Source organism: Pristis pectinata, chromosome 6 (assembly GCF_009764475.1).
Source record: "Pristis pectinata isolate sPriPec2 chromosome 6, sPriPec2.1.pri, whole genome shotgun sequence".
NCBI lineage: Eukaryota > Metazoa > Chordata > Chondrichthyes > Rhinopristiformes > Pristidae > Pristis > Pristis pectinata.
The window spans coordinates 2,127,072-2,149,031 of NC_067410.1; positions in this window are offsets into that span (position 1 = coordinate 2,127,072).

Consider the following 21,960-nt stretch of genomic DNA (forward strand, 5'->3'; position numbering starts at 1 on the left):
CTTTTAACATAGAACAGAGAACAGTACAGCACAGGAACAGGCCCTTCAGCCCACAATGTTGTGTCAAACTAATTAAACTAGTAATTAAGCACTGAACAGAACGAATCCCTTCTACCTACATAATGTCCATAATCCCTCCATTCTCTGCACGTTTATGTTTAAGAGCATCTTAAACCCCTCGATCGTATCTGCCTCCACCACCACCCCTGGCAGCACATTCCAGGCACCCACCACTCTCTGTGTAAAAATCCTGCCCCACACATCTCCTTTGAACTTTCCCCCTCTCACCTTAAACCTATGCCATCTAGTATTTGACATTTTCACCCTGGGGAAAAACTCCAAACATCTACCCTAAACTTTTATACAGCTACCACCTGACTTTCTGACTCTTATACTCAGTGCCCCGACCGATGAAGGCAAGCATGTTGTACACCTTCTGTTCTGCTCTATCTACTTGTACAATTCATAGCGGCCTCTGAAGCCACTTATCACGTCTTTGGGATGCAGGTGGGATTCTGAGCACTTGGGGGAAACCCACGCAGGCACAGGGAGGACGTGCAACCTCCACACAGACAGGTCAGAGGTCAGGATTGAACCGGGGTCTCTGGAGTGGAGAGCCAGCAGCTCTAGCCGCTGAGTGCCGACCACTGTGCCACTCCTTGGGCCTTAACAGTAAATAAATTTGCATTATGGATCACCTGATTTTTTTGTGAACCCATTGCAATTTTTAAATGTTATTCGTATGTTATGTTTTTTGAGTAAAAAGTTATGATCGATGTACAACTTTTAAAAACCATTTATCCATTAGATTAGAAACATAAACATAGAAACATAGAAAACCTACGGCACAATACAGGCCCTTCAGCCCACAAAGTTGTGCCAAACATGTCCCTACCTTAGGAATTACTAGGCTTACCCATAGCCCTCTATTTTACTAAGCTCCACGTACCCATCCAAAAGTCTTTTAAAAGACCCTATAATATCCACCTCCACCACATTTCTTGCAGAGTAACTTGCTTCATGATTCCGGTTTGGGATATTCTCAGACCAGGAGATCTTTGGCATTTCCTGGAATGGGGTGTGACTGGGAGGGGAAGCTGCAGGGGCTGGTGTACCCTACCCCTGCTGCCCTTATCCTTCTTGGTGGGAGAGGTGGTGGGTTTGGGAGGTGCTGTTGGAGTAGACTGGGTGAGATTGCAGTGCCTCAGCCTGAGGCAAGATAATGTATTGGCAGATAGATAAGGTAAGGTAAGGTATTTATTTATTTATCAGTCACGTACATTGAAACACACAGTGAAATGCGTCTTTTTGCGTTACTGAGAATGTTCTGGGGGCAGCCCGCAAGTGTCCCCACTCTTCCGGCGCCAACGTAGCACACCCACAACTTCCTAACCCGTACGTCTTTGGAATGTGGGAGGAAACCGGAGCACCCGGAGGAAACCCAAGCAGACACAGGGAGAACGTACAAACTCCCTACAGACAGCGGCGGGAATTGAACCTGGGTTGCTGGTGCTGTAATAGTGTTACGTTAACCGCTACACCACTGTACCACAAGAGCTGAACAGCGTAGAAACTGGCCCTTTGGCCCAACATGTCAATACTGACCCTGATACCGATCTACACTAATCCCATTTGCCTGCATTTGGCCCGTATCTGACTACACCTTTCCTATCCAGGTATCTGTCCAAAAGTCTTTTCAACGTTGTAATTGACCCCAGCTCTACCACTTCCTCTGACAGCACGTTCCATATCCCCACCACCCTCTGTGTGATAAAGTTGCCCCTTTCTCCTCTCTCGCCTTAAACCTGTGCCCTCTAGTTTTAGACTTCCCACCACAGGAAAACGACATTATCTACCCTTTCTCTGCCCCTCAACTTTATAAACCTCTATAAGGTCACCCCTCAGCCTCCGATGTTCCAGTGAGAATAATCCCAGCCTGTCCAATCCCTCATTGTAACTCCAGCCCTCCATTCCAGGCAATGTCCTGGTGAAACTCTTCTGCACCCTCTCTGCTGCTACTACACCCTGTAGTATGCAGAGCAGAACTGTACACGATACTCCAAGTGCGGCCTGATTAATGTATTATACAGAAGCATCACGACATCCCTATACTGAATGCCTCGGCCTATGAAGGTCAGCATGCCGAATGCCTTCTTCACTGCCCTATCCATTTGCAGGGAGCCATGAACTTGCACCCCAAGGTCCCTCTGTACATCAACACTCCTGAGGTCCCCACCATTCGTATATGTCCGAGAGTCACAGAGTCACACAGCACGGAAAAAGGCCCTTCAGCCCAACTAGTCCATGCCAGCCAGATTCCCATCTAAGCTAGTCCCATTTTCCAGTATTTGGCCCATCTCCCTCTAAACCTTTCCTATCTATGGACCTGTCCAAGTGTCTTTTAAACATTGTAATTGTACCCATCTCTGCCACTTCCTCTGGCAGCTGGTTCCACAGGGATACCACCCTTTGTGTGAAAACGTTGCCCCTCAAGTTCCTCCCATTAGTGTTGGACATCCCAAAGTGCATTTCCTCACACTCGTCTGGATTAAATTTTTTGGATTAAGTTCCATCTGGGTCTGTTCTGCCCAACTTTCCAGCTGATCTATTCCCCTCTCTACCCTTGCACAACCTTCTTCATTACTTATCACACCACCGATTTTTGTGCTGTTAACAAACTTACTAACGATGCTGAGGTGAACTGCACCCGGACGAGCAGAAACCCAGCTGGACTTACCCTTGACCCATGGCATGGGAGCGAGGAGATGACCAATTGCCCCTTCCTCATATTTTCCACCACTTCTGGTCCCCACACCACAGGAAGGATGCGATGAAGCTGGGCAGAGTGCAGAAACGATTCACAAGGATGTTGCCTGGATTGAGTTATCGGGAGACATTTGATAGCTTTTCCCTGGAGCAGAAGAGGCTGAGAGGTGACGTGATAGAGGTTTGTAAAATTATGAGAGGAATAGATAGGGTAGGTAGCCTGTGTCTGTTTCCAGTGATGGGGTGTCTGAAAGTACAGGGCACAGGTTTAAGGTGAGGGAGGAGAAGGTTTAAAGTGGACCTTAGGGTTAATTTTTTCACAGAGTAGTCGGTATCTGGGACGAGCTGCCAGAGGAGGAGGTGGAGGCAGGAACAGGAACAACGTCTAAGAGACACCTGGACAGGTACCTGAATGAGCAGGGCACAGAGGCAGAGGGGATCAGTGCAGGCAGGTGGGATTAGTATAGATAAGCATGATGGTCAGCATAGACACGGTGGGCCGAAGGGCCTTTAATTATGAGTCAACAACCAACATGTTAGACATGGTTCCATTTTTGAATGGATCCTTATCTTTGCACATCTTTGAAGCAGGATCCTTGATAGGTTGAGTAAAGATCCTAAAGTTGTTTTAACAGCCAATCAAGTGCAGGGACACTGAAGCCTGCCTTGGTTGGGTCGTCAGAGACTTGATTGAAACTGTATTCTTGTAAACAGCCCAGTCAAAGTAATCCATGCATCCAGCTGATAACGCCATCAGGATCACTCTGTACCGAAAGTCACTACTGTGAGTAACCAGACCAAACCAGCTCAAAGGCCACTTTGGAAACGGGTATTTCAGGGACTTTTGGTTTAAATGTTTTCATTGTGATGTCATTAAACTGCAACAACTGGGGTAAAGGCTGCTGGCATCTAGGTCTGTCAAACAATGTAGTCGATTGCACAGCCTGGGGCTTCTCTTCCTCACAAGCTGACCCGCTTCTCGCCAATTCTTTGTGAAGTTAGATTGACGCTTTTGTTTACAACCAAGAAGTCTGGAGCACAATGGCTAATCCGGACCACACTGAGAGAGAAGGATGTCAAGATCTTGGAGCGGGGGCAGAGGATACTGGCCAGGAGGATCCCAGTGACGAGGGTCTTCATTTCTGTGGAGTGAATGAAGCTGAGGTTGGTGTCTTCAGAGGCTGGAGGTTAAGAGCAGATGGAATAGAGGTGTTCAAAATCATGAAGGGGTTTCATAGAGCAAATAACGAGAGATGGTTTCAAGGGGCAGGAGGGGGGTGTTTCCCTGCCGAGAGTTGCTCTGATCTGGGACGCATCCTCTGACGGGGCAATGGAAGCGGATAACGGGAACTTCCCAAAGGGAATTGCACAAGACCCGGAATAAGCAGCGGGGGAAGGAGCAGGGTGTGGGGCAGATCGGAGACTCTCAAACAGCCGGCACACGGGGACGGGCGATTGGTCTCCTCCTGGGCTGAGGGAGAGCTGCTGCCGCCGTGTTGGTTGGATGTGTCACTGCCCTCTGGGCATGAGGTGGGATCCACAGCCGGACGAGGAGGACACCCTCAGCCCATTGGTCCCACAGTTGGTATGGGAACCAGAAGCCGAGAGAACTCTGACAACATAATGCCTCTGTCACACACCTCCCCTTCCCCAATCAGAGAAGGTCTCCCACACACCTGGCTTGGCCCCACTGACAGGGCCCACAAAATGTTAACACTGTAGAAGGAGCTTGGCATAAACTTAGATAGGATGGCTGTGAGAGAACGTACAAAGATGTGGGACAGTCAGATTCTCCACGGGAATAGAATTGGTTCCTTCACTGCTATGCGGAGGCAGAAGGAGGTGTTAAGAGGAAGCAAACCAGAGGTGAGTGCCAATTTGTTAGGATTAAGTATTACATTGAATGCGTAACACCAAATAGGCTCTGCTCTGTGCTGATGTTCACACAAGCCTCCACCATTCCAATGGCCAATCTGCTGATCTTTATGTCCCCTATTCTTTCTTGCAGTCATCTAATTGTCTCTTGAAATGTTAACACAGTTCACCTTCACCACAATGGGAGGGTTCGAGTTTCACATCCTCACCACAGTTATCCTCCTCTCCTAAATTCCCTATTGGATTTGTCAGGGATTTAAGATTTTTGACCCCCAAGACCCCATTTTGACCCCCTTGACCTGCTAGAGAAAGTGGTAGAGGCGGGTACAATTAAGATGCATGGATAGGAACCTGAGGGGCAACTTTTTCACGCAGAGGGTGGTCAGTATATGGAACAAGCTGCCAGAGGGAGTGGTTGAGGCAGGTACATTAACAACATTTAAAAGGCACTTGGACAGGTACGTGGATGGGAAAGGTCTAGAGGGATATGGGCCAAACACAGGCAAATGGGACAAGCTCAGGTCAGCAACTTGGTCTACACAGACAAGTTGGGCTGAAGGGCCTGTTTCTGTGCTGAAGAACTCTGTCACTCTGTGACTCTTTAACAATAGTTTTGAATTCTTTCCCAATGTGGAAATTTTCTCTCCACATCTGTTGTGAGGAAAGGTTCTTTCGGACCTCAAAGGTAGAGGACTCTGGACACAGTCTTTGGATTTTGAAAAAGGATTTATTCACAAAGACAAACATGGGAACAGAATGAATGGGAACGGATGCACACTCTCACACATGCACACAGGTTATCATGGAATGTGAGAGGAGTCACAACAGGTTGTGAAGTGCACACACACACACACACACACACAGTGAAACTAGTTACAAACAATCAGGGAAAACACAATACGGTGACTGAACCCCCTGACTCTGGACAAGCATCGGCTCTACGCTACCGGGAATCTACTTAGGATGTTCCTAAACCCCTGTGGAAGTGCTCACTCTTACCAGTGGTCCCTTGGCATGGCTTTGACCCCTGCAGCAGTCAAAAAAGCCACGCACATGTGGCATCCTTTATAGTGCTGGAGAGCTGGGTGGAGCCAGCTCAGGTAATTCAACAGGTCCAATAGGTCGTGGCCAGGTACAAAAGGTGTGTACAGGAACCAATGGCCAAGAGTGGGCACTAATGAGTGGGTGGAGCCAGACCTTGATTGACAGTGGTGTCGCTTTCGACCGGTATTCAATGGTGTCACATGACAGCCATGACCTTTCACACTACAACATCAACCCTACCCAACCCATTCCCTGTTTCAAAGATCTTTAAACCTCTGGTTTCAGAGGAAATCTTTCAGTTTTCCTTCTCAGCCATCAAGCCTGTGAATATTTTATCCACCATCTCCGAGTGTCTTGCATCCCCTTCACAATCCGGCAATCAGAATGATGTGCATCTCTCTAGATGTGGCCTGTCAACCTGCTCCATCAGTTCAACAGAGTTCCACCCTATTTTGTGGCTTTCTTGTGGAGTCCTTTAGGAGTGGTAGGGGTCAGGATGGGGGAGGGTTGGAGGTGCGAGACAGGTGGGCTTTTGGACTTCAGGAGGACCTGGTATAGAGCCTGGCACCAGGTCACGTGAGACATTGGAGACACAGGAGATTGCAGATGCTGGAATCTGGAGCAACACGCAAGATGCTGGAGGGACTCAGCAGGTCGGGCAGCATCTGTGGAGGGAAATGGACAGTCAATGTTTCTGGTCGAGACCCTTCCTCTGGACTAGGAAGACAGAGGGGAGATAGTTGGTATAGAGGTGGAGGGAAGGGGTGGAGCAAGGGCTGGCAGGTGATAAATTGATCCATCTTTCCCCTCCCTCATCTACCTATCACCCTCCTCAACTGGATCCACCTATCACCTGCCAGCTCTCGCTCCACCTCTGTATACCCACTATCTCCCCTCTATCTTTCAATCCTGATGAAGGGTCTCAACCCGAAACGTCAACTATCCACTTCCCTCCGTAGGTGCTGCTTTACCTGCTGAGCTCCTCCAGCACCTCATGTGTCACGTGAGATATTAGGACAGGTGACCCGATCCTCAGTCAGAGGAGGAGGTTCTAAGGTGTGTCAGCAAGGAGGAGAGGGGGGAGGGAAGTTCAGGATGGGGATTCCAGAGGTTTGAAGGCACGGCTGTCAATGGTAAAGCAAATGGATTTGAGAGCAGAGTGCAGTGATCTCAGAGGGTTGGAGGGCTGTAGGATTATAGAGAGGTGGATGAGGGAGTGTGACCTTGGGTGAGTGGGTGGTGGGCGTTGAATAGGATTGTGAAGTCAATAGAGACAGTGAGGGACATCAAGCCCAGAGCAGTGGGTGAACCGTTATTGGGTTAGGATCCCGGCAGCTGACCTTCGGATGATGCAAGTTAGCCGAGTTAACCTGGATAGACCAGCGTTTAAGTGGAGGTGACAATGGAATGGTAGGCGAGGACTTCCTTGGAGGATGAGGTGAGGCAGGGCAGGGTCACATTGCTGCAGGAGGGGTGGCTGGGTGCTCTTAATGTCAAGGCAAGCTCTGATCGCCCCATTATCAGAATCAGAATCAGGTTTATTATCACTGATGTATGACGTGAAATTTGTTGTTTTGCGGCAGCCGTACAGTGCAGGACATAAAATTACAATAAATTACAAAAATCAATAAATAGTGCAAAAAAAAGGAATAACGAGGCAAGTGTTCATGGGTCATGGACCATTCAGAAATCTGATGGCGGAGGGGAAGAAGCTGTTCCTGAATCATTGAGTGTGGGTCTTCAGGCTCCTGTACCTCCTCCCCGATGGTAGTAACGAGAAGAGGGCATGTCCCGGTGGTGAGGGTCCTTAGTGAAGATTGCTGCCTTCTTGAGGCACCGCCTCTTGAAGATGTCCTCGATGGCGGGGAGGGTTGTGCCCGTGATGGAGCTGGCTGAGTCTACAACCCTCTGCAGCCTCTTGCGATCCTGTGCATTGGAGCCTCCATACCAGGCAGTGATGCGACCAGTCAGAATGCTCTCCACAGTACAGCTGTAGAAATTTGCAGGAGTCTTTGGTGACATGCGCTTCCCTTTAGCTGTGACACCTTACTCTGTACTGTTATTGTTTTTACCTGTGCTACCTCAATGCACTCTGTACTAACTCAATGTATCTGCACTGTGTAATGAATTGATCTGTACAAACAGTATGTAAGACAAGTTTTTCACTGTACCTCGATACAAGTGACAATAATAAACCAATGCCAATACCATACCAAATTTCCTCAAACTCCCAACAAAGTAGAGCCACTGGTGTGCCTTCTTCATGATTGCATCAATGTGTTGGGCCCAGGATAGACCCTATGAGATGTTGACGCCCAGCACCTTGAAGCTGCTCATCCTTTCCAATGCTGACCCCTCAATGAGGACTGGTGTGTGTTCTCCCGACTTCCCCTTCCTGGTCCACAATCAGTTCCTTGGTCTTGCTGACGTTGAGTGTGAAGTTGTTGTTGCGACACCGCTCAACCAGCCGATCTACCTCACTCCTGTACGCCTCCTCATCGCCATCTGAGATTCTGCCAACAACAGCAGTGTCATCGGCGAATTTATAAATGGCATTTGAGCTGTGCTTGGTCACACAGTCATGAGTGTAGAGAGAGTAGAGCAATGGGCTGAGCACACATCCTTGAGGTGTGCCTGTATCAATTATCAGTGAGGAGGAGATGTTACTACCGATCCGCACTGACTGTGGTCTCCTGATGAGGAAGTCGAGGATCCAGTTGCAGACGGAGGTGCAGAGGCCCAGGTTTTAGAACATATAACATAGAACATAGAACAGTACAGCACAATACAGGCCCTTCAGCCCACAATGTTGTGCCGACCTTTAAACCTCACCTAAGACTATCTAACCCCTTCCTCCCACATATCCCTCTATTTTAAATTCCTCCATATGCTTATCTAGCAATCTCTTGAACTTGACCAATGTACCTGCCTCCACCACCACCCCAGGCAGCGCATTCCATGCCCCAACCACTCTCTGGGTGAAAAACCTCCCTCTGATATCTCCCTTGAACTTCCCACCCATTACTTTAAAGCCATGCCCTCTTGTATTGAGCATTGGTGACATGGGAAAGAGGCGCTGGCTGTCCACTCTATCTATGGTGCTGAGGTCGAGAGGGTTGAGAGCTTCAAGTTCCTGGGTGTGAACATCACCAACAGCCCGTCCTGGTCAAACCATGTAGATGCCACGGCCAAGAAAGCTCACCAACACCTCTACTTCCTCAGGAGGCTAAAGAAATTTGGTTTGTCCCCTTTGACTCTCACCAACTTTTACCAATGCACCATAGAAAGCATCCTATCTGGATGTATCACGGCTTGGTACGGCAACTGCTCTGCCCAGGACCACAAGAAGCTGCAGAGAGTTGTGGACACAGCCCAGTGCATCACGGACACCAGCCTCCCCTCCTGGGACTCTGTCTTTACCTCTCGTTGTCTTGGTGTAGCAGTCAACATAATCAAAGCCCCCACCCACCCTGGACATTCTCTCTTCTCTCCTCTTCCATCGGGTAGGTGCCTGAGGGCACGTATCACCAGACTTAAGGACAGCTTCTACCCCACTGTGATAAGACTATTGAACGGTTCCCTTATACAATGAGATGGACTCTGACCTCACGATCTACCTTGTTGTGCCCTTGCATCTTATTGCACTGCACTTTCTCTGTAGCTGTGACACTTTACTCTGTACTGTTTTTGCTTTTACCTGTACTACATCAATGCACTTTGTACTAACTCAATGTAACTGCACTGTGTAATGAATTGACCTGTACGATCGGTTTGTAAGACAAGCTTTTCACTGTACCTAATAAACCAATACCAATACCAATATTCCTCTTAATATTTTGTACACCTCTATCACGTCTCCTCTCATCCTCCTTCTCTCCAAAGAGTAAAGCCCCAGCTCCCTTAGTCTCTCCTCATAATCCATACTCTCTAATCCAGGCAGCATCCTGGTAAATCTCCTCTGCACCCTTTCCAACGCCTCCACATCCTTCCTATAATGAGGCGACCAGAACTGGACACAGTACTCCAAGTGTGGTCTAACCAGAGTTTTGTAGAGCTGCGTCATTACCTTGTGGCTCTTAAACTCGATCCCTCGACTTATGAAAGCTAACATCCCATAAGCTTTCTTAACTACCCTATCCACCCGTAAGGCAACTTTCAGTGACCTGTGGATATGGACCCCTAGATCCCTCTGCTCCTCCACACTGCCCAGAATCCTGCCATTAACTTTGTACTCTGCCTTCGAGTTTGTCCTTCCAAAGTGTACCACCTCACACTTCTCCGGATTGAACTCCATCTGCCACTTCTCAGCCCAGCTCTGCATCCTATCAATGTCCCTCTGCAATCTTCGACAATCCTCTACACAATCCACAACACCACCAACCTTTGTGTCATCTGCAAACTTGCCAACCCACCCTTCTACCCCCTCATCCAAGTCATTAATAAAAATCACGAAAAGTAGAGGTCCCAGAACCGATCCTTGTTGGACACCACTAGTCACAGTCCTCCAATCCGAATGCACTCCCTCCACCACAACCTTCTGCTTTCTACAGGCAAGCCAATTCTGAATCCACATGGCCAACCTTCCCTGGATCCCATGCCCTCTGACCTTCTGAAGAAGCCTACCATGCGGAACCTTGTCAAACGCCTTACTAAAATCCATGTAGACCACATCTACTGCACTACCCTCATCAATCTTCCTGGTCACCTCCTCAAAGAACCCTATCAGGCTTGTGAGACATGATCTGCCCTTCACAAAGCCATGCTGGCAGTCCCTGATCAGACCATGATTCTCTAACTGCCCATAGATCCTATCTCTGAGAATCCTTTCTAACAGGTTGCCCACCACAGATGTAAGGCTCACTGCTCTGTAATTCCCTGGATTATCCATACCAACTTTTTTGAATAAGGGGACAACCTTTGCCACCCTCCAATCCTCCGATACAATTCCAGCTTTGAAACTTGTTGATTAGCACTGAGGGGATGATTGTGTTGGACACTGAGCTGTAATTGATAAACAGCAGCCTGACATATGTTTTGTTGTTGTCTCGGTGCTCCGAAGCTGAGTGGAGAGCCAGTGAGACTGCGTCCACTGTAGACCTGTTGTGACAGTAGGCGAATTGCAGCGGGTCTAGGTCCTTGCTCATAGGATAGATGTGGAGACTGTGGAGATGGTGCAGAAGAGGTTCACCAGGATGCTGCCTGGATTAGAGGGTATGAGCTATGAGGAGAGGTTGGACAAACTTGGGTTGTTCTCCTTAGAGCGTCGGAGGCTGAGGGGAGACCTGATAGAGGTTTTTAAAATTATGAGAGGCATAGGTAGGGTAGAAGGTCAGAGTCTACTACCCAGGGTAGAAATGCCAAAAAACAGAGGCCATGCTTTTAAGGTTAGATGGGGTATGTTTAAAGGCGACATAAGGGGTGGCAAGTTCTTACGCAGAGAGTGGTGGGTGCCTGGAATGTGTCCCCAGGAGTAGTAGTGGAAGCAGGCAGTTTGATAAGATAAGATCAGATAAGATAAGATATCTTTATTAGTCACATGTACATCGAAACACACGGTGAAATGCATCTTTTGCGTAGAGTGTTCTGGGGGCAGCCCGCAAGTGTCGCCATGCTTCCGGCACCAACATAGGCACGCCCACAACTTCCTAACCCGTACGTCTTTGGAATGTGGGAGGAAACCGGAGCACCCAGAGGAAACCCACACAGACACGGGGAGAACGTACAAACTCCTTACAGACAGCGGCCGGAATTGAACCCAGGTCGCTGGCGCTGTAATAGCGTCACACTAACCGCTACACTACTGTGCCTGCGGAGACAGGGAGGGGTGTAGGGGAGGGAGGGGGTGACGGAGACAGGGAGGGGGTTTAAGAGGCTTTTAGATAGACACATGAATATGAAGGGAACGGAGGGATGTGGATGATACACAGGAGGAGGACATTTAGTATAAATCAGCATCAAGATCAGCACAATATTGTGGGCCAAATGGCCTGTCCAGTGCTGTACTGTTCTGTGTTCTATGTTCTTGAATTTCTATAGCTCCTTCCCCATCCCTGTAGAACAATGACAAAGATTTCAGAGCCAATGGTGTTAGATCATGACCAGAACATCTGGTTCAGAAACGTTGTGTGAGGGGTAAGCACGGGGATGAGGGCAACAATGACACAACAGGATCATGGGACCTCAGCCCCACCCCTCAGCTCTCGCCCATCGTCACCGCGGTAACACACCTCGTGCCCGGCCATGAGAATCGGGAATGGGGTGGAGTCAGGGGGTGGGGAGCAGGGAGGCATTTGGGGTCTGGAGGTGGGGTGGTGAGGGGGTCAGGGGTCAGTACCGTGGTCAGCAACTGACCCCTGGGAACAATGGCTTCGATCTTCTGATATTCGGTTGGAGGAGGTTTCAGTGTCTCAGACGGTCCAGAGACAGAGGGCAGGGGTGGGAGAGTCAGACACCGGAGTTCACAGGGAAACAGACACCGTGTTTCCGGGTGACCCTGGGATGGCAGTGGTGGGATGGGAGAGAGGAGGGGCCGAGGGGAGGTCCTGGGGAGACAGGGATGAGGAGTGAGTAGTGATCGAGTGGATAAAGGGGGACCAGGGGAAGGGGGTTAAGCCCCCACCCAGGCTGGGTGAGGGGCGTAGGGGGTCAGAGGAGGACATGTGGTCACCAAGGCAGGAGCTGTGGACGGCTGAGGGGGAGGTCACCTCGGGCACAGACACACAGGAGGCCACTGGTGACCTCAATTAGAGCCATTCTCGGAATGTGGCCTGGGACCTGAGTCCTGATTGGTGGGACTGGACGAGGTGTTCTGGGAGAGGGCAGAGGGCTGAAGGGCTCTGGAAGAGCAGGTTGTCAGGGAGGAGGGGAGGGAATGTTTTCAGGTGGGGAGACAATGCCAGGGACTAGATAAGGACATAAGAGTAGACTATTCAACCTGCTCCACCATAGCTGAACTTTGACTACAGCACTACCTTCCTGCACCAGTTCTGCACTAACCAGATCTGTACACCATATCCTGGGTGTGATCCAACCAGGCCTCCTTATAATTGGAGCAAAGCATCTAGCCTTGTATTCAAATCCCCTGGCAAGAAAGGCAAGTGTATCATTTACCTTCCTAATTACCTGCTCTAACTGGATCCAACATTCACTGATCAGTGTACAAGGACACCCAGGTCCTTCGGAACACCAACACCTTTCAGTCTCTCACCATTTCAAAAATAATCTGTGTTCCTAACTTTCCTACCAAAGTAGATGAACTCAGATTTTTCCATTTTATATTTTATCTGCCGTATCTTTTCTTATTCACTTACCCAGTTTATTTCCTGAAGCCTCTCTCAGACCACACTGCCTCCCAGACTTGGATATATTACACTTGATCCCTTCATTCAAATCACTAACAAAGATTGTGGACAGCCAGGGTCCCGACACTGATCCCCACTGGTCACAGCCTCCCATTGCAAAAATGACCCATGTATACCTATCTCTGTTGACCAGTTCTCAGTCCAAACCAACACATTCCCCCCAATGCCACATGCTGTACTTCAGTTTAATAATTTCTTGTGTGACAGCTTATCAATTGTCTTCTTGAAATCCAAGTACATCACATCACCCATCTATTCTACAAGTTGCAACATCAAAATCTATTATCATTGGTTTATTATTGTCACATGTTCCGAGATGCAGTGAAAACCCTTTGTGTGCGTGCCATCCAGACAGATCATTCCATACGTAGTGACATCGAGGTGGTAAAAAGCAATAACAGAATGCAGAATATAGTGTTACAGTTACAGAGCAAGTGCAGTGCTGGCAGACAATAAGGTGCAAGGGCCACGAAGAGGTAGATTGTGAGGTCAAGAGTCACCTTTTAGTGTATGAGAGGTCCGTTCAATGGTCTGATAACAGTGGGATAGAAACTGTCCTTGAGCCTGGTGGTATGAGTTCTTGGGGTTGTATATCTTCTGCCTGATGGGAGGGGGGAGAAGAGAGAATGCCCAGGATGGGAGGCTCCTTGAATATGTTGGCAGCTTTCCCAAAGCAGTGGGAAGTGCAGACAGAGTCCATGGAGGGGATGCTAGTTTCTGTGATGCGCTGAGCTGTGTCCACAACTCTCTGCAGTTTCTTGCGGTCCCAGGCAGAGCAGTTGCCATACCAAGCCGTGATGTATCCAGATAGGATGCTTTCTGTGGTACATCTGTAAAAATTGGTGAGGGTCATCAGGGATATGGAAATTTCCTAAGGCTTCTGAGGAAGTAGAGGCACTGGTGAGCTTTCTTTGCCATTCTGTCCATGTGGTTGGACCAGGACAAATTGTTGGTGATGTTCACACCGAGGAACTTGAAGATCTCTTGAAGGTTTCCAATAGATTTGTAAGTATGAAGTCTCTTTTACAAATCAGTATTTTCCAAATGCCATATTACCACTCTGTTAATAATCAATGCCTCCTCCCACGTCCCTACTGAGGTCAGGCCAGCTGACTCCTTGTTCCCTGCCATTCCCTGTTTGCTCTCTCCCTCCTTTCTCAAACACTGAGGACACATTTGCCAGTGTTTGGGAACTGTGGAGAACCAGTGGGATCTCGGAAGATGACAGTCAGTACATCCACTCTCCCCACCGCCACTTCCCTCAAAATGCTCAGATACAGAATATCAGGTGCTGGCGGTTTCTCACCTTCAGTCCCATTTCATTGACTAATGCTGAACTGTGAGCTCCCCACTCACTGCTGGTCTCCAACCTTTCCAGCAGGTTTTCTGTGGTTTCTTCTCTGCAGACAGAGGCAAACTTGTTTAATTTCTCGGCCATTTCCTAATCCCTCCATATAATTCCTCGTGTCTCAGTCCGTAAAGGACCCACGTTAACTTAGAACATAGAACATAGAATACTTCAGCCCACAATGTTGTGCCGACATTTCATCCTGCTCTAAGATCTATCTAACCCTTCCCTCCCACATAGCCCTCCATTTCTCTATCATTCATGTGTCTTAAATGTCCCTAATGTAGCTGCCCCCACAACCTTTGCCGGCAGTGCGTTCCACACGCCCACCACTCTCTGTGTAAAAACTTACCCCTGACATCCCCCTTACACCTTCCTCCAATCACCTTAAAATTATATCCCCTCATGTTAGCCATTGTCGCCCTGGGAAAAGGTCTCTGACTGTCCACTCGATCTATGCCTCTTATCATCTTGTGCACCTCTATCAAGTCACCCCTCATCCTCCTTTCCAAAGGGAAAAGCCCCAGCTCACTCAACCTATCCTCATAAGACATGCTCTCCAGTCCAGGCAGCATCCTGGTAAATCTCCTCTTCCTGTAATGAGGCGACCAGAACTGAACACAATACTCCAAGTGTGGTCTGACCAGAGTTCTATAGAGCTGTAACATTACCTCACGGCTCTTGAACTCATTACCCCAGCTAGTGAAGCCAACACTCCATACACCTTCTTGACAACCCTATCGACCTGCATGGCAACCTTGAGGGATCTATGGACGTGGAGCCAAAGATCCCTCTGTTCCTCCACACTAAGAGTTCTGCCATTAACCTTGTGACCATCTTTTCCTTTGTACGTATGTGCAGAAGATTTTACAGACTGTTTACGTGCTTTTTATAGTTCTACTTCCTCTTCCTTTATGTACGCCCTCTTCCTCCTTTGCTGAGGATTGTGGGTAATGAACAGTAGGGTAACTGTGAGCAGCGGTGTTGCCTGAGAGATAAGTTATTGGCCACTCTGCAAGAACTCCCACCCTCGTCCTTCAAGAGTCACAGAAGAGCCTTTTACATACAGAGCAGACAACACACAGGGACCCAGGTTAACATCTAGGCAGCAAGGTGGCACTTACACAGCAGGGCGTTGGACTGCAGGCTAACATCATGTGGTTAAAGTTCTCCCCCTACAATCTTTGACCCGATTCAGAGAGAGAGAAAGACAGATCAGTCGAGAGAGAGGAATACAGGCAGACAGAGAAAGAGAGAGACTGCAGATGGTAAATTGGTAAATTGGTTTATAATTGTCACCTGTACCGAGGTACAGTGAAAAACTTTGTTTTGCATGCCATCCAGACAGATCATTCTATCAGATGTGCATCGAGGCAGTAAAACATGTAAAAACAGTGCATAATTTATGTTTTTCTTGTGAATGCTGCTTATCTGATGCTCTGTGCCTCTGATGCTGCTGCAAGTAAGTTTTTCATTGCACCCGTGCACACATGGACTTGTGCATCTGACAATAAACTCAACTGTGACTTTAATAGAATGCAGAATAAAGTGTCACAGTTTCAGAGAAAGTGCAGTGTAGGCAGATAATAACATGCAAGGTGATAACGAGGTAGATTGTGAGGTCAAGAGTCCATTTTATCATACTAGGGGACCATTCAATAGTCTTATAACAGCAGGTGCTGTAATCCAGAACAAAAAACAAACTTCTGGAGGAACTCAGTGGGTCGGGCAGCATCTGTGGAGGCAGAGGGATGGTCGACATTTCAAGCCGAGACTCTGCATCAGTGTAGAGGAGAGAGAGCCGATATGAAGAGGTGAGAGGGAAGGGTCAGGCAGGGACAGGCAGGGGATGGTTGGAACCAGGTGTGGAGGGGGGTGATGGGCAGGTGGAGACAGGTGGGGGGAGGGAGGGGGGAGGTAGAGACAGAGGAAGAAAGGGTTAGGTGGAAACGTGAGGCTGCAGATCCTGGAATCTGATAAGTAAGGAAGGTGGTAAGTGGATCCAAATAAATGAGGCAGGTGGAACCAGTTACACAGAACAGTACAGCACAGGAACAGGCCCTTCGGCCCACAATGTCTGTGCTGACCATGTTGCAAATGTAAACTGATCCCATCTCCCTGCACACGGTCCGTATCCCTCCATTCCCTTCCGGTTCATGTGCCTGTTTCATTGCTTCTTAAACGTTGCTGTCGTATCTGCCTCCACCACCTCCCCGGCAGCCCATTCCAGGCACCCACCGCTCTCTGTGTAAAAAAACCTGCCTCGTACACCTCCTTTAAATTTCCCCCTCTCACCTTAAACCTATGCCCTCTAGTATTTGACATTTCCACCCTGGGAGAAAGACTCTGGCTGTCTACCCTATCGGTGCCTCTCATAATTATATAAACTTCCATCAGGTCTCCCCTCAGCCTCCGACCCTCCAGAGAAAACAACCCGAGTTTGTCCAACCTCTCCTTATAGCTCATGCTCTCTAATCCAGGCAGCATCCTGGTGAACCTCCTCTGCACCCTCTCCAAAGCCTCCACATCCTTCCTGTAACGGGGCGACCAGAACTGCACACAACACTCCAGAGGTGGCCTAACTGAAGTTTTATACAGCTGCAACATGACTTCCTGACTTTTCTACTCAACGCCCCGACCGACGAAGGCCAGCGTGCCGTACGCCTTCTTTTCCATCCTATCCCACGCTGTTGCTACTTTCAGAAAACTATGGACTTGCACCCCAGGATCCCTCTGTACATCAATGTTCCTCAAGGTCCTGCCATATACTTTCCTCATACATTTGACCTCCCAAAGGACAACACCTCACACATGCCTGCATTAAACTCCATCTGCCGCTTCTCTGCCCACGTTTTCATCTGGCCTATATCCTGTTGAATCCTTTGACAACCTTCTTCACTATGTCGTCTGCAAACTTACTCATCAGCCCACCTATATTTTCATCCAAATACCGCAATCAGTGAGGATAGGCAGCAACACCTCCGGCACGATTATCCTCAACACTGGTGCCTCACAAGGCTGCGTCCTCAGCCCTCTACTCTACTCCCTATACACTCATGACTGTGTGGCCAGATTCTGCTCTAACTCCATCTACAAGTTTGCAGATGATATGACCGTTGTAGGCCGTATCTCAAACAGCAATGAGTCGGGGTACAGGAAGGAGATAGAGAGCTTAGTGGAATGGTGTCATGACAACAACCTTTCCCTCAATGTCAACAAAACAAAAAGAGCTGGTCATTGACTTCAGGAAATGGGGCGGTGTACACGCTCCTGTCTACATCAATGGTGCTGAGGTCGACGGTTGAGAGCTTCAAGTTCCTGGGAGTGAACATCACCAACAGCCTGTCCTGGTCAAATCACGTAGATGCCATGGCCAAGAAAGCTCACCAGTGCCTCTACTTCCTCAGGAGGATGAAGAAATTCAGTATGTCCCCTTTGACACTCACCCACTTTTACTGATGCACCATAGAAAGCATCCTATCTCAATGCATCACGGCTTGGTACGGCAACTGCTCTGCCCAGGACTGCAAGAAGCTGCAGAGAGTTGTGGACACAGCCCAGCATGTCACGAAAATCAGCCTCCCCTCCATGACCTTACCTCTCGCTGTCTTGGTGAAGCAGCCATTATAATCAAAGACCTCACCCACTCGGGACATTCTCTCTTCTCTCCTCTTCCATCGGGTAGAAGATACAGGAGCCTGAGGGCATGTCCCACCAGACTTAAGGACAGCTTCTACCCCACGGTGATAAGACTATTGAACGGTTTCCTTATACAATGAGATGGACTCTGACCTCACGAACTACCTTGTTGTGACCTTGCACCTTATTGCACTGCACTTTCTCTGTAGCTGTGACCCTTTACTCTGTACTGTTATTGTTTTTACCTGTACTACATCAATGCACTCTGTACTAACTCAATGTAACTGCACTGTGTAATGAATTGACCTGTACAATTGGTTTGCAAGAAAAGTTTTTCACTGGACCTCGGTACAAGTGACAATAATAAACCAATACCGATACCAATGTATCACAAACAGCAGAGGTCTCAGCACTGATCCCTGCAGAATACCACTGGTCACAGACCTCCAGTCAGAATAACTCCCCTCCACCACTACCCTCTTCTACAGCCAAGCCAATTTTGAATCCATTCCACCAAGTCTCCATGGATTCCATCTGCCTTGATCTTCTGGATCAGCCTACCATGAGGGACCTTGGAGAGGTTTTACTAAAGTCCATGTAGACAACATCCACTGCCCTACCCTCATCAATCATCTTTGTCACCTCCTCAACAAACTCCATTGTAAGACATGACCTGCCCCACAAAAAGCCATGTCAACTGTCCCTAATATGCCTATGCTGAGTCGATCCCATCCCTGAGGGTATTCGCCAATAACTCCCCACCACTGTTGTGAGGCTCACTGGCCGATAATTTCCCGTTTCTTCTCTACTGCCCTTCTTAAACAGAGGAACAACACTGGTCGTTCTCCAGTCCTCTGGGGACCTCGCTTGTGGTAAAGAAGATGTGAAGATCTTTGGCAAGGCCCCAGCAATCTCCTCTCATGCCTCTCTCAATAACCTGGGATCAGGCCCTGGGGACTTATCCACCTTAATGTTCTTCAAGAGACCCAACACTCCTCTTTCTTGATATCAACAGCCCTGGAACATCAGCAGAGCCCGCCCTGATCTCACTGTTCCCCACGTCCTTCTCCTTGCTGAATACCGATGTGAAGTTCTCGTTTAGTACCTCGCCCATTTCCCCTGGCTCCAGGCATAAACTGCCTCCTTTGTCTGTGAGTGGCTCTATCTACTCCTAGTTACCCTTTTCTTTTTAGTATATGCATAAAAAGCCTTGGGATTCTCTTAATCCTACTCACCAACAATATTTCATCACCTCTTTTAGCCCTCCTGATTCCCTGTGTAAGTTCCCTCCTGTGTCTATATTCCTCAAGCTGTCCAATTTCAGCTTCCTAAACTTTACATACGCTTCCTTTTTCCTTTTAACAAAATCTCTCATCATCCAAGGTTCCCGAACCTTGCCGTCTTTGTCTCGCTTCCTCAAGGGAACATGTAGGTCCTGAATTCTGACCGGCTGGCCTTTAAACTCCCACATGTCAGATGTGGACTTGCCCATCAACTGCTGTTCCCAATCTACTCTCCCCTGAGACTGGCCAAAGCTGTTGTAATTAGCCTTCCCCCAATTTAGCACAGTAAAGAGGAAAAAAGGGGGGGGGGGCATAGAAAAAATAGAGAGAAGCTGAGAAAGGGAAGAAGAGAAGAGGCCTGGTGGGGGGGGGGGGGGGGGTTGTGGGGAAGGGGGTGGGTGGTGGGGATTACCTAAAGTGGGAGAATTCAATGTTCATGCCGTTAGGCTGCAAGGTTCCAAGATGGAAAATGAGGTGCTGTTCCTCCAGTTTGCGCTTGGAATTCTCCCGGCAGTGGAGGAGGCCGAGGACTGACGTATCAGTAATAGTGTGGGAGGGGGAGTTGAAGTGACCGGCAATGGGGAGACGCAGATCACGGTTATGGACAGAATGCAGGTGTTCTGCAAAATGGTCACCTAGTCTGCGTTTGGTCTCACCGATGTAGAGGAGGCCACACCTGGAGCACCGAATGCAGTGGATGGTATTAAGGGAGGTGCAGGCGAATCTGTCTCACCTGAAAGGACTGTTTGGGTCCCTGGATGGAGGTGATGGAGGTGGTGTAGGGGCAGGTGTTGCACCTATGGCGGGAGCAGTGGAAAGTTCCCGGGGTGGGAGCGGGATGGGTGGGGGGTGGGGGGGGGGGAGGAGTGAACTGGGGAGTCGCGGAGAGAGTGGTCCCTGCGAAAGGCAGAAAGGGGTAGGGAGGGGAAGATGTGCTTGGTGGTGGGGTCCCGTTGGAGATGGCAGAAGTGGTGGAGAATGATGTGTTTAATTCCTTGTATTTAAATTCCCTGCTGCCGCAGTGGGACTTGAACCCACGCCTGCGGGTAAATGGTACCGAGCTCTGAAAGGCAATTCACTAAGTTAACCACAGAACTACTGTGTCAGTGTGTGCGTGAGGAACTGTGGCTGGAGAAGGCCATTCATCCCCTCGTGTCTGCTCTTTCTCTTGGACCACAGCTGACCCTTCAGCTCAGCGCCACATCCCTGCACTGACCCCATCTCCCTCCATTCTCTTAACCTGCAGAAATCCATTGGTCTTGGTACAACTCAGCCTCTGTGCAGCTCTCTGGCAGAAAATTCCAAAGATCCACCACCTTCTGGGTGAAGAATCTGATCTCAAATCTGTCCTGAATATGCATCCCTTTAGTCTGAGATCATCATCCCCAGCCAGGGGTACATCACCCCCTCATCTACTCTGTCATCTGCTCTTCCATGAGATCACCTCTGACTACCTCTATATCCAGGACCTCCCCCCAGTTACAACAGGGTCCTGTCCCTGAGGACGCTTCGTAACCAAACAGTTCTCAAGTCAGAAATGTGGTCGCATGGGTCAACCAAGGGCAACATGCAATTAAACCAGGGCATTTAAAGAAATTCGGCATGTCCCCGTCGACCCAAACTGATTTTTATTGATGCACCATAGAAAGCATCCTGTCTCGATGCATCACGGCTTGTTATGGCAACTGCTCTGCCCGGGACTGCTAGAAACTGCAGAGAGTTGTGGACACAGCCCAGCGCATCACTGAAACCAGCCTCCCCTCCATGGACTCTGTCTACACTTCTCGCTGCCTCGGTAAAGCAGCCAACATAATCAAAGACCCCACCCACCCCGGACATTCTCTCTTCTCCCCCCTCCCGTAGGGCAGAAGATTCAAAAGCCTGAAAGCACGTACCACCAGGCTCAAGGACAGCCTCTATCCCACTGTTATCAGACTCTTGAATGGACCTCTTATATGATAAAGTTGATCTCTTAATCTACCTGGTCGTGACCCTTGCACCTTATTGTCTGCCTGCACTGCACTTTTTCTGTAACTGTAACATTCTTTTCCGCATTCTGTTATTGTTTTCTCTTTTGTACTACCTCAGTGTGCTTATGTAAGGCATGATTTACCAGGATGGAATGCAAAGTTTCTCACTGTACCTCGGTATGTGTGACAACAGTAAACCAGCTACCATTCAGAGAACTAAGTTCCCACATGGTAGAAGATCCCTGAAGCCCCACAGCTGCTGGCAATTCCACCCAGCCGGTCTCCCGTGTATGTGTGCTCGTATGGGCTGTCTGTAAGTAGGGTGTTCGTAACCTGGGAGGTCCTGTAATTTTTTGTGTGTGTGTGTGTGTGTGTGTGTGTGTGTGTGTGTGTGTGTGTGTGTGTGTGTGTGTGTGTGTGTGTGTGTGTGTGTGTGTGTGTGTGTGTGTGTGTGCGTGCGTGCGATGTAGAGGGTGAACAGAAACAGGCTTGGCACATGAGTTGGGAGCTCACCATAGCTGTACAACTGTGCCAATCCACTCTCTGTCCAGGCACGCACTCTGTATATGGTTTTATTGCTTTGCCTTGCCTTCTACCTGCGTCTATCACCAGGAACAATCTACTTATCAAATGACAGACTGCACCCTTCAGCTGAAACAGAAGTGGGAGGGAAG